At 33.7% G+C, this 13,077-nt stretch overlaps 1 long non-coding RNA gene across 1 annotated transcript in view; it reads left to right on the plus strand.

Moving 5' to 3' along the window:
• LOC110270465 overlaps positions 1-10,917 on the plus strand; it is a 16,207-nt gene extending 5,290 nt beyond the window's left edge. Inside the window, exons 2-3 of the long non-coding RNA XR_002360030.1 lie at positions 597-599; positions 10,471-10,917. This is a non-coding gene — a long non-coding RNA (uncharacterized LOC110270465). The remainder of the gene's footprint in view (positions 1-596; positions 600-10,470) is intronic.

Below are 13,077 nucleotides of genomic sequence, written 5' to 3' on the forward strand. Positions count from 1 at the left end.
GACTATTTTGTAAAAATAATTTAATTTTATATATTTTTTGTATAATAATTTATAATGTCTAAACAAAACTGACATAATTTTAAAAAATTTAGATTTTCGTAATATTATTACTGACTAAACTTTAAAATCTTTTTCAATACGATTTTTTTATTAAAACTATTGTTAGATTGGCAATAATTTTTTAGCCAATATATACTCACTACACATGGAATATATTTAAGCATTAATACTAGGAGAAAAATAAGCTTTAATAGCAAATTTTGAGCGATAATATTATTATGATCACTGCTTTTTATTAGTTAATTTTATTTTTTTTAATTATATATTTTTTATTTTATTATTTATTGAGTTAGAATTAATTTTAATATTAAGATATAATGACAAATATTTTTATTGGGTCGTTAAAAGTCCAAATTTATGCTAGTGGATTTGTGAGTATTGCAGACCTAAAACTAATAGATGGTTAGCAAGCTTTAGCCCACATTACTAATACCAAACTTTAGCTTACATGTAATGGTTAGCAATATATCAATTCATGAAGTTAAGAAAAAGAGTTCAACAAATCATAGTTAACTGAAGAAGAAAAAGCAAATGAGACAGTTGACAACATTAAAAAAGAAATAAAAAACAACAAGAACACAAGGATATCACAATATTAAAATGCAGAAGATCATTAGTAAAATTGGATAGAGCAAAACAAAAATATAGAGTAATGAACAACAATTGTAATTTTGCAAAATGGAAAAGAAATGCATGTCAAGAAAGACAACAGCTCCAAAGATAATAGAGGATCAAAAACAAAATACAAGAACAGTAGATATAATAGAGCAGCTTCAAGAACAGCAGAAGTAGTGAAGCAAAATGAAAAAAGAATGCATGCTAAGGAAGACAAAGACAATGGATAGAATCAGCCTGAAAAATGAAGAGGCAGTGATGGAATTTACATATGAAGCTTCATATTATAAAGTTGAACTCTCAACAACATTTAATTTGAAGATAATAAGAAAAATATAATAACACTAGAGCATTATCTCAAACACTTGAGATGAAATATTTTCTTTTAATTTTGTGCTTTATTTGAAATTTCAATATTATGGGTATCTAATGTTTATCTTTCTGTAGTTGAGAAAAAGGCATATCATGGTGATGTGTGATGAGCGGATATTTTATACGCTTTTTGGCATCATTTCCATGTTGTTTTAGTTATGTTTTGTTTAAGTTTGATGATATTTTCATAGGTTTTAGTGAAAAATTCATATTTTTGGATTCTAATTTGAGTTGTTGTGTTTTTTGATGATTCCAGATAATTTCTGGCTGAAATTGAGAAATTTTGGCAAAGTCTGATTCAGAGGCAAGGAAAGCGTAGCAGATGCTGTCAGATTCTGACCTCCATGCACTCAAACGAGAATTTTTGGAGCTACAGAGGTCCAAAGGACGCGCTTTCAATGGCGTTGGAAAGTTAACTTCCATAGCTTTCTAACAATATATAATAGTATATAATTTTATTTGAAGGAGCCTGCCCATATTGGGCGTTGAACGCCCAAGAACTACCACCTTTTAGGCGTTCAACGCCCCAAAGGAACTCAAGCCAGCGTTGAACGCCCAAACACCCCCTTTAGGGCGTTCAACCCCCACCAAGAAGCATAAGGCAGTGTGGATCAACCCCCTTATGGGCGTTCAACACCCATCCCTCAAGATGGACGCCAAGCTCAGCCCAAGTACTCAACCAAAGTGGGCCCAAGAGTGGACTTTCGCACCTTTAGTCTAGTCTATCATACTTTTGTACTTCTTAGTTATTAGGTTATTATATATAGAACAAAGATCACTACTATTAGAGATCTTTGCCCGTTTGCACGTTTTACTATTACTTTCTATAAGCTATGAGCTACTAAACCTCCTAAGTTAGGGTTAGGAGCTCTGCTGATTCTCATGGATTAATAATATTACTGTTTCTATTTCAATATGTCTGATTCTATTCTCTTATGAATTCTCGCTCTTCATCTCATGAATTGAGGATGAACCGTGACATTCATCCTTGTTCTACTTGGGTTCTGTGCGAGTCCTGACCCGGATAGCATTGAGCTAAAGCTAGAGATTGTATTGCGGATTCCAAGAGCGTACCTAGGCAACTTTGGATATGTGACATAAAATTCCGTTGACCGTGGGTTACTGAGGTCTCTGTGGCCTTAAGGCTAGAGTCAGAGAAGCAGCATTTCCTGATCCAGAAGATCCGACCTTGTCTGTGGCGTTTTGAGTAGGATCGCGAAGGGGAGTGGATTGCTTAAGGCTTCACCTTCGGCCATAGTGGGAAGCCATGAGTTAACTTGATGAGAGGACATGAGTTGCTCGGATATGGTGGACTGCTATGGTTTAGAAGAAAAGTTATTGAAGTAGACAGTAAGAAAAGTTAATCCGAAAATAATATGCATCTCCGAAACCGTAACTGAATACCTATTAATGTTTTCACACCAATTTGGTATTTCATTCTTTACTATTTTATTTATGATTTCAAACAAACAACCATCTTTTCTAATCGCCTGACTAAGATCTACAAGATATTCATTACTTGCTCAATCCGACAATCTCCGTGGGATTCGACCCTCACTCACTTGAGGTATTATTTGGACAACCCGGTGCACTTACCGGTTCATCTATGCAAAACTTGCGAAGTTCAATTTCGCGCACCAATGTGAAGGAAAATAAAAAAGCCATAAGAGAAAAGAAGCAGGAGAGATACATTGAAAAAGCTAATAGAAATTTTCTTTGTATTTGGTTTGTGATGAATTAGGATTCATTCTCCTTACCAAGTTGGGATAGCACTTGGTGGTCATTGAATCAGTTTTAGCTCCCCTTGCTAAGTTGGAATAGCACTCAGTGGCTCTTAAACCAGTTAGGGTTCTCCTTTGTTAAGATGGGACAACACTTGGTGGTGGCTAGACTTGGGTAGAAGTTTAGTGGTAGGGGGGTGCCAAAGCAGGCCGGCCCGTGCCACCTAGGCTCGCGCCATAAAACGAGACAGGCTGGCCGACCCCGTCAACTAAGGTGAGTTGAAAATGCTAGCCCGTCCCACTTTATGGCAGATTGGCGGGTCGGGGGCTAGCCCACTTGACTCTTTTTTCTTTTTTGAAAAATAAAATTCATTAAAACTAATAAAAAATAATAATTAAAAAATCAAATTACAATATAATTTTTTATTATCTTTTTTTTTTATTTTTAACTTCAATAAAATCGTTCAAAATAATATTTGTCAATAAAACCATCTTTATTTTAAAAAATAAGTCACATAATTTGAGCATATATACAAAATTGTAAAATAAAATAAATAAAGTTAATAACTAAAAGAAGTATGAAAACAAAAAATGAAAAAAAGTGTTTAAAAATTATATAATTATTAATTTTGTAGCACTAATCACTCTTATATTTGATAAAAAAACATAAAAATCTATGGCGCGGTGCGGGTTTGGCATTTTTTTATTTGACGGGTTTTAAATCCTATCCCGACCCGTTTTTTTTAGCGGGTTTGGCAAGTTGCCTCAACGGCTTCGACCCGTTTTGCCACCCCTACTTAGTGGTTGATTGATGCGTGAGCATCTTATACCCTTTTTTCTAGTATTTTCTAGTTATTTTTAGTTAGATTTTATTAAGTTTTAGCATGTTTTAGTGCAAAAATTTATCTTTGAATATTACTTTGAATTTTTGTGTTATTTTTATGATTTTAGGTGAATTTCGGACGAATTTGGCAGAATCTTGTTCAAAGACGAAGAAAGGATAGCAGATGATGTCAATCCTAATCTCCTTGCATTCAGACGAGCATACTTTGAGCTATAGAGGTCTAATTGATACGGTCTTAACGGCGTTAGAAAGCTAACTTTCAGAACTTTCTAGCAATATATAATAGTTTATACTTTTCTTTCAGAATCACTACTAAATCAGGCGCTAAACGTCCAGGCCTGGCGTTTAGTGCCCAAGAAAGAGTGACTCCCAGCGTTGAACGCCCAAAACTGGCGTTCAACGCCAGCCAGGAAGCAAGGACCAGCAAGCACACCTCCCTTACGGGCGTTCAATGCCCAGATTGGCACTGAACGCCAGGAATCAGCCGAAGCAAGCACCAAAGTGGGTCCCAAAGTGGATTTTAGCACTCCTTAGCTTGTCTTATCTTATCCTTGTAACTTTTAAATTTAAATTAACATCTTTTAGAGTTAGTATTTACTATTTAAAGAGGAGATCACTTAGGTTTATGGAAATTCATAATTAGATCTTCTTTTTTACTTTTAACTCTATTTTCTCTGTAAGTCATGAGCAACTAAACCTCTTGGTTAAGGTTAGAGACTCTGTTTATTTCTATGGATTAACATTATTACTTTTCTATTTTAATATATGTTTGATTCAATTCTAAGGTGTATTTTTGTTCTTAATCTAAATGAAAGAGGGTGGAATGGAAGTATGACCTTTTTTCTACATGAGTTCCTGTGATACTCTGACCAAGGTCGCTTGAGCTACAGCTTGAAAATACTCCTCCTAAATTGCGAATTATCTGGACTAATTTGGATATGTGACATATAATCCGGTTAGTCTTGGGTAATTGGGGTTTTTGTGGCGCTAAACTAGTTTTCTGAACTTCATCATTTGATCTGAAACAATTGACATTGTCTGTGGCGTTTTAGTAAGATTGGAGGAGATTAAATTGCTAAGCAATTAGGGTTTAATCACTTACAGTTTTCCATAGAATGAATTATTCATTGTTAAAGTAGTGAGTAAGAGGTATTAATTTGAAAATATAAACATCTCCGAGACCTTAACTGTTTTCTTTATACTGAATCTACACCAACCTTTTATTGCTTTTCCTATTTAAATTGTTTTATGCATTTTCAAACAACCATCATCTTTTACTATTTGCCTGACTAAGTCCAACGAGATATCTATTACTTGCTCAATCCAACAATCCTCGTGGGATCGACCCTCACTCACCTGAGGTATTATTTGGACGACCCGGTGCACTTGCCGGTAAATTTGTGCGAGTTCTAATTTTGCACACCATTGATACTAGATGAATTAGGTTGTAATTTATTGGTATTGGTGTATGTAATTAGTTTGATTATAGTAGAAATCTCATCATTGTTGCGGTGGAGATTGGATGTAGATTTTATTGCACAAGGAAACCAAACCAAGATATATGTTGCCTGATTCTGTTCTTCCCTTCTCTGTTTAGTTATGGTTTTAGAGACAAAATGAAAAAATCTCTTGCATAATCTACTTCCATGAAAATATGAAAAAAAAACTTTTTTTTCTAAATTGAACTTGATTTAACCCCCTTCTCAAGTTCTAGCATTACCATTAATTAGTATCAAGAGCCAGGTCTCAAGGAGTCAAGTTTCACAGCTTGAAGTAAAAATTCACGGCCAATAACATGGGTACTAACATCATGGCATTCACACTCACTGAAGGATAGTCTAACATTATACCACCCTACTTCAACGGCAACAACTGCTCATACTGGAAAGAGAGAATGAGAATCTTTGTGCAGTCAATCGACCACAACATCTGGAAGATTATTATCAATGGACCTGATGATATTCCAACAAAGCAAAATGCTAATGGAGATGTGGTGCCAAAGAAAGATAATGAGTGGACAGAGGAAGAGAAGAAGGTTGAACTCAATACCAAGACAATCAACCTAATGGATTGTGCGATAAATTTTGAAGAGTACAGAAAAATTTTAAGGTACAAAACTACGAAAGAAATCTGGGACAAGCTGAAACTTACCCATGAAGGAACAAAACAAGTAAGGGAGACAAGAATTGACAGATGAAAAAGTACGAGATGTTCCTCATAAAGGAGGATGAAAGCATTTATAAGATGTTTGAGAGGTTCTCAATAATCATCAACAACCTGGATGCAATGAGAAAAAAAAACTATTCCAAAGAAACTTTAGTGAGGAAGATCTTGAGGAGTCTCACAAAAAAATAAAAAGTAAAAAGTACAGTCATCTCTAAAAGAAATGATTTGATAAAAATCACCTATGATGAGTTAAGAAACAAGCTACTGGCCTATGAAACTACCCACATGTCTCAAAATATAGATGACAAAAAAAAGTATAGCATTGAAGTCAAGAATGATAACTAAAGAAGAGGAATTGATGACAGCATCTCAAATGAAGAGATGGTGCTCTTTGCAAGAAAAATGAGGAGATTAATGAAATTCAAAAGCAAAGGCAAAGGAACTACTTCATACAAAAATTTCAAAAAGAATCAATCCAAGTTTACTTGTCATCACCGCAAGGAGCCAGGTCACTTCAAATCTGACTATTCTCAATTGAAGAAAGACAAAAGATTAAAGAAGGACAAAAAGAAGGTGATGTTGACAACATGAAAAGATTTGAAAAATATTCTGAAAACAAAAGATTCTAATCATGAGGCTCAAATATGCTTGATGGCAATTATCTCCTGTCGCAGCAGAAAATTCTGAAGCTGAGACAATTGTTGGTCAAGATGACCTGAATCATCTACCCAAACCAAAAGTTGAAGAGAATAGAAATTTCGAAAAAATTATCTAGAAGAATTAATAACTGGTGATCCTTTCAAAGGTGTGGCTACATCATCATCTTTAAAAAGAGCCAAATCAAACAATATAGCTATCATCTCAAAGATTGAACTTCAAAATGTTCAAGAAGCTCTTGCTGATCCATCTTGGGTATTGACTATGGAAGAAGAATTACAACAGTTTAAAAGAATCAAGTCCAGACCCTAGTACCTAATTCGAATAGAAAGAAGGTCACGGATACAAAATGAATTTTCAAAAATAAATTGGGTGAATATGGCACCATTGTCTAAAATAAAGTAAGATTATTTGCTCAAAGTTATGATTAAGAGGAGAAAATTGATTTTGATGAATCGTTTGCACCTGTAATTTGAATGGAGGCCATCAGATTGCTCTAAACCTATGCGACTCATTATGGCTTCAAGTTATTCCAAATAGATGTAAAGTGTGCCTTCCTAAATGGAATAATAGATAGAGAGATCTATGTGACTCAACCTCCTAGATTTGAAAATAAAACCTTTCAAAGTTATATTTTCAAACTTGTTAAAGCCTTGTATAGTTTGAAACAAGCTCCTAGAGCTTAGTATGAGAGACTTAATTAGATCATTTTTGTTGAAAAATAATTTTTAAAGAAGAGTCACTCACACCACTTTATTTATTAAAAATTCCAATAATCATTTCATTCTAGTGCAAGTTTATGTTGATGATGTCATTTATGGTTCTGCTAATGAAGATTTGTGTGCAGATTTTGCTAAGCTTATGACTAGTGAATTTGACATGAATATGATGGAATAGCTTACTTTTTTTCTAGACTTGCAAATTAAGCAAACTGCATACGGCATCTTTGTTCATAAGAAAAAGTATGTCAAAAAACTTGTCAAGAAATTTGGGTTAGACAGTGCTAAACCAATGGAAACTCCTATGTATCCAAACATGAAGCTAGACAGAGATGAACATGCTAGAAATGTAGATGAGACAAGATATAGAGAAATAATTAGTTCTTTCATGTATCTTACTTCCTCAAGGCCTGATATCATTCAAAGTGTTAGTGTATGCTCAATCTAACCCTAAAGAATCTCATCTCTCAGCCGTGAAAAGAATCATCCGATATGTGTTTGGTACCACTAATTATGGTTTATAGTATCCAAAAATTGATTTTTTTCAATTAGTGGATTATTGTGATACAGATTTTGCTAGGAATCAAGTTGATAGAAGAAGCACAAGTGACATTTATTGCTTTCTTGGAAAATCTCTCAATGTGTGGTCAAGCAAGAAGCAAACAACTGTCGCCTTGTTCACTATCGAAACTGAGTGCATTGCAGCCTTTTTATGTTGCTCTCAATTATTGTGGTTGAAAACTTAGTTGGTTAATTACAAGTTGAATATATCTAATATTTTATTATTTTGTGACAATATGAGTGCTATAAATATTTTAAAAAATTCTGTTTTATACTCTAGAACTAAGCACATTAAAATTAGATTTTACTATATTAGAGAATATGTGCAAAATAAAAATTTAAACATTCATTTTGTTAAATCAGAAAATTAACTAGTTGATATTTTTACCAAACCATTAATTAAAAAAAGATTTTGCAAATTGCGTGCTACTTTGAGAATTATTAATTCTTCTAATTTTTCTTGATCTTTCTAATACTCTAGTTTAATGTTTTGTCTCGCAGATCGTTATGAGATAATTTTGGAGAGATAATGAGTGAGCTTCATTATTTAAGTTACCACAACTTGGAACCTTTGTGAACATATCAGATATTGTGAACTCCTTGTATTTGTTTCTCTATTTTTATATGGGTCATATGTGTCTGATTTTGTTGGGCTAATTTTTGGACTTGCATTTAAAATGCTTCTTTTCACATTAATTTTTTTGGGCCAGTTTTTGGACTTGCATTTAAAAAATTAATGTTCATTAGTTTTTGAATATTAATTTTTGGATAAAGTACTAAATTAGTCTTTTACATTTGAATATAATTCTATTTTGGTTCTTAAAGTTTAAAGTGACCTAATTAAATCCAAAAAAGTTTCATTTAACTTTCAATGTAGTTCTACCATGAGGTCAAAGTTAAATAATTAACGAAATGTCCTATATGACAGTTGTACAAGAATAAGGTCGATAATTTGGAGAACAAGTACAAGCTTCAAAGACACAAAATCAACCGTGAATGTATCAATATATTTATTTATCATCATTCTCCTTAGTTCTATAAAAAAAATTTCATTTAAATTGTAAAAAAAATGATAAATAAATGTATTGATGCATCCACGGTTGATTTTGTACTTCTGGAGTTTGTACTTATTCTCCAGATTATCGACCTTGTTCTTGTACTACTGTCATGTAGGACATTTCGTTAATTATTTAACTTTGACCTTATGGTTAAACTACATTAAAGCTAAATAAAACTTTTTAAAATTTAAATAGAACACTTTAAACGTTAAAAACCAAAATAAAATTACACCCAACATAAAGAACCAATTTAATATTTTACCTTTAATTTTTAATATTTTCAAGCTAAGATTTTTGCACTCACACACCTCACCAAATGGGTGCCTCATCATTTTTCTTTTGGATAAAAATGGGTGCATCACGCATGATATATATAACTGTGCTATGCCCTAGAGATCAGAAGAAAAAATATGGGATCGATCGATTTAAAAACTGTGTTTATGATCCTATATTTTTTGTTTCTAATATTTAGGGCGTCGTAGACATTATCTTTACACCAATCGAAATTTATAATTAAATATAATAAAAAATAATTTTATAATATTATTGATATAAAAAATATATTATTATTATATGTATACTTTTTTTATTTTTTTTATTTAATTTTAAATTTTTACTGCTTATATTTTCACTTCAATGATACAATTAGTATTGGGCTAGCCCAATTAGAGAACTATACTATAAATAGGAGTATGATGTAATAATGCAGGATATGTATGGTGTAATTGGAAACTCTACTTTCTCCCTTTGGCCCTAATTCTAGAGATTTTTCTTCTATTCTCTCTTATTATCTCTAATTCTCTCTAATTCTTGATACAAATTTGTATCAAATGGTGCTTTCATTGAACACTATGCCAAATCCCCATGATGATTCACCGGATTCAATTTGGGACCAGCTTGAAATTAGTTTACAACGCTTGAATTCAGATTATGAAAAACGATCCAAGATACTTGCAGAAATTCAGGCAACTTACACCAAAATTTGTGCTACCTTGAACGATCATCAATGACTCCAGCAGCCTCTAATATGCCAGATTCAAGCCAAATCAAAAGCAGAAAATTCAATCCAAATTCAGCAGCAAAAAATTCAGAAGCTGAAGAAAAATCAGCTCTCGGACCAAGGTCCAGTGCTAGAACCGAATTCATCTGAAGAATCATCACCAAGCAGAAAATTCAGTTACTCATCACACAACAATTCAGCAACAAATCTACAAGCAAAAAATCTCACAACAAACTCAGATTATGCAATACAAATAGAAATTTCAGTTCACACAGAAGAAGATGAAGAAGACGAAGAAGACACAGAAGAAGAATCCGATTTTTGTTTCCTAGTCCAACCACAACAGCAACAAGCAAAATCAATAGAAATGACAGTTCAAACAACAATTCAGCAATCCTCATTGTCAAGTTATAGTTACAAATATGCGGTGCCACAATTTTAGCAGCAACGACAAAATTCATGCCAAACTTCAAAAATCATGGAAGAAGAACTCGATGCAAACTCAGATTCAACAAATAATTCCACAACAAATTTGCAGAATGTATCAACAATTTTAGATCCATATTTTCAATTCCACATCCAAACAAAATCGTATCAGAAATATCTTTTTTCAGGAACAAGTTCAACCGAGTTGAACACACAAGCAACCCGAATTTTAATTCTGCAATCAGATTTTCAGATTCAGGTACCAGCTTAGCTGTATGCCGGAACGCAACATTTGGATGCCGGTGGTCGTCCGTGGCGGGGAACAAATCCGGTCGAGGATGAAGCAGCGACAGATCTAACAATAGGTAGCGGCACCGAGGACGGCACCTCTGTGAAGGGGGAGCAGATTCTTGCGACACCCTGGGTTGACGGAGTGGCAGCAGCGACCGGCACCGGAGATCCTCGAAGGTGTGGCGGAGGGTTCCGGCGCGTTTCTCCGATATTGGCAAGACCAGCTCCACTCCTTGCGGCAGTCTCCCTTGGGATCTCGAAGAGGAGGCTAGAACGACAAAGAAGCAGGTGGCGGTGGCGTTTCCAAGGAATTGCGATGGAGCACAAGACAGCGACGGGTTGCCGCAGCTAGCAGTGGATTCTGCAATGGATGGTACGAATGGAACTGAGGGAAGGTGGAGAAGGAGCCACTGGAGCCAGACGGTAGTGCTTGTAATGTTGCAAAATGAAAAAAAAATGCATGCCAAGAAAGACATTTTAATGTTAACATATGATGACAAACATTTTCATTGGATCGTTAAAATCTAAATTTGTGCTAATAAATGTATGAGTGTTACAGGCCAAAATTAAATAGATGGTTAGCAAGTTTTAGTCCACATTGCTGATACCAAATTTAATTTACATGTAATGATTAGCCAACATTTTTAATTATATATTTTCTATTTTATTATTTATTGAGTTAGAGTTTATTTTAATATTAAGATATGATGACAAACATTTTTTTTTGGATCGTTAAAAATTTAAATTTGTGCTAATAAATTTGTGAGTGTTGCAGGCCCAAAACCAAATAGATAGTTTGCAAGCTTTAGCTCACATTGCTGATACCAAACTTCAGCTTACCTGTAATGATTAGTAATATATCAATTTCATGAAGTTAAGAAAAAAGGTTCAACAAATCATAGTTAACTAGAGAAGAAAAAGCAAATGGAACAACTAACAACGTTAGAAAAGAAATAAGAAACAACAAGAACACAAGGACATCAAAAGATCAAAATGTAGAAGATCATTAGTAAAGTTGGATATAGGAAAACAAAAATACAGAGTAATGGACAACAATTATAATGTTGCAAAATAAAAAAGAAATGCATGCTAAGAAAGATATTTTAATATTATGATATGATGACAAATATTTTTATTGGATCGTTAAAAATTTAAATTTGTGCTAATGGATTTGTGAGTGTTACAGGCCCAAAACTAAATAGATGGTTAGCAAACTTTAGCCCACATTGCTGATACCAAACTTCAGCTTGTATGTAATGATTACCCAACATTTTTAATTCTATATTTTCTCTTTATTATTTATTGAGTTAGAATTAATTTTAATATTAAGATATCATGGCAAATATTTTCATTGGATCGTTAAAAATATAAATTTGTGCTAATGGATTTGTGAGTATTGCAGGCCCAAAACTAAATAGATGGTTAGCAAGCTTTAGCCCACATTGCTGATACCAAACTTCAGCTTACATGTAATGATTAGCAATATATCAATTTCATGAAGCTAAGAAAAAGGGCTCAATAAATCATAGTTAACTGAAGAAGAAAAAGCAAATGGAACAATTGACAACGTTAGAAAAGAAATAAGAAACAGCAAGAACACAAGAACATCAGAAGATCAAAATGTAGAAGATCATTAGTAAAGTTGGATAGAGCAAAATGAAAATGCAGAATAATGGACAGCAATTGTAATGTTGCAAAATAAAAAAGAAATGTATGTCAAGAAAGATAGCAGCTCCAAGAACAATAGATGATCAAAAATAAAATACAAGTACAGCAGAGGTAATGGAGAAGCTCTAAGAACAGCAGAGGTAGTGGAGTAAAATGAAAAAGGAATGCATGCCAAGAAATACAAGGACAGCGGGCAGAATCAGCTTGAAAAATAAAAAGGCAGTGATGGAATTTACACAGTAAACTTCATACTATAAAGTTGAACTCTCAACAACATTTGAAGATAAGAAAAATAGAGTAACATTAGAGCAAAATAGAGTAACACTAGAGCATCATCTCAACACACTTGAGCTGAAATATTTTTCTTTAATTTTGTGCTTTATTTAAAATTTTAGTGTTATGACTTTCTAATGTTTATCTTTCTGTAATTGAGAAAAAGACATATCATGGTGAGGTGAAGAAAAATAAAAAAGCCATAAGAGAAAAGAGACAAGAGATATATATTGAAAAAGCCAAAAGAAATTTTCTTTGTATTTGGTTAGTGATGAATTAGTATTAGTTTTCCTTGCCAAGTTAGAATAGCACTTGGTGGTCATTGAATCAGTTTGGTTCCCCTTACTAAATTAGGATAGCACTTGGTGGTTGTTGAACCAGTTAGGATTCTCCTTTGTCAAGATGGGATTGTCAAGATGGGACAACACTTGGTGGTGGCTAGGCTTGGGTAGAAGTTTAGTGGTAGGGGTGGCAAAGTGGGTCGACCCGTCCAACCCGTCTCGCCTAGGCGCGCGCTATAAAATAGGGCGGGTTGGCCCGCCCTGCCAACTAAGGTGGGTTCAAAATGCTAGCCTGCCTTGCTTTATGGCGGATTGGCGGGCGAGCCCGCTTGATTCTTTTTAAAAAAAAATAAAATTAATAAAAA

This window comes from Arachis ipaensis, chromosome B03 (genome assembly GCF_000816755.2).
Source record: "Arachis ipaensis cultivar K30076 chromosome B03, Araip1.1, whole genome shotgun sequence".
NCBI lineage: Eukaryota > Viridiplantae > Streptophyta > Magnoliopsida > Fabales > Fabaceae > Arachis > Arachis ipaensis.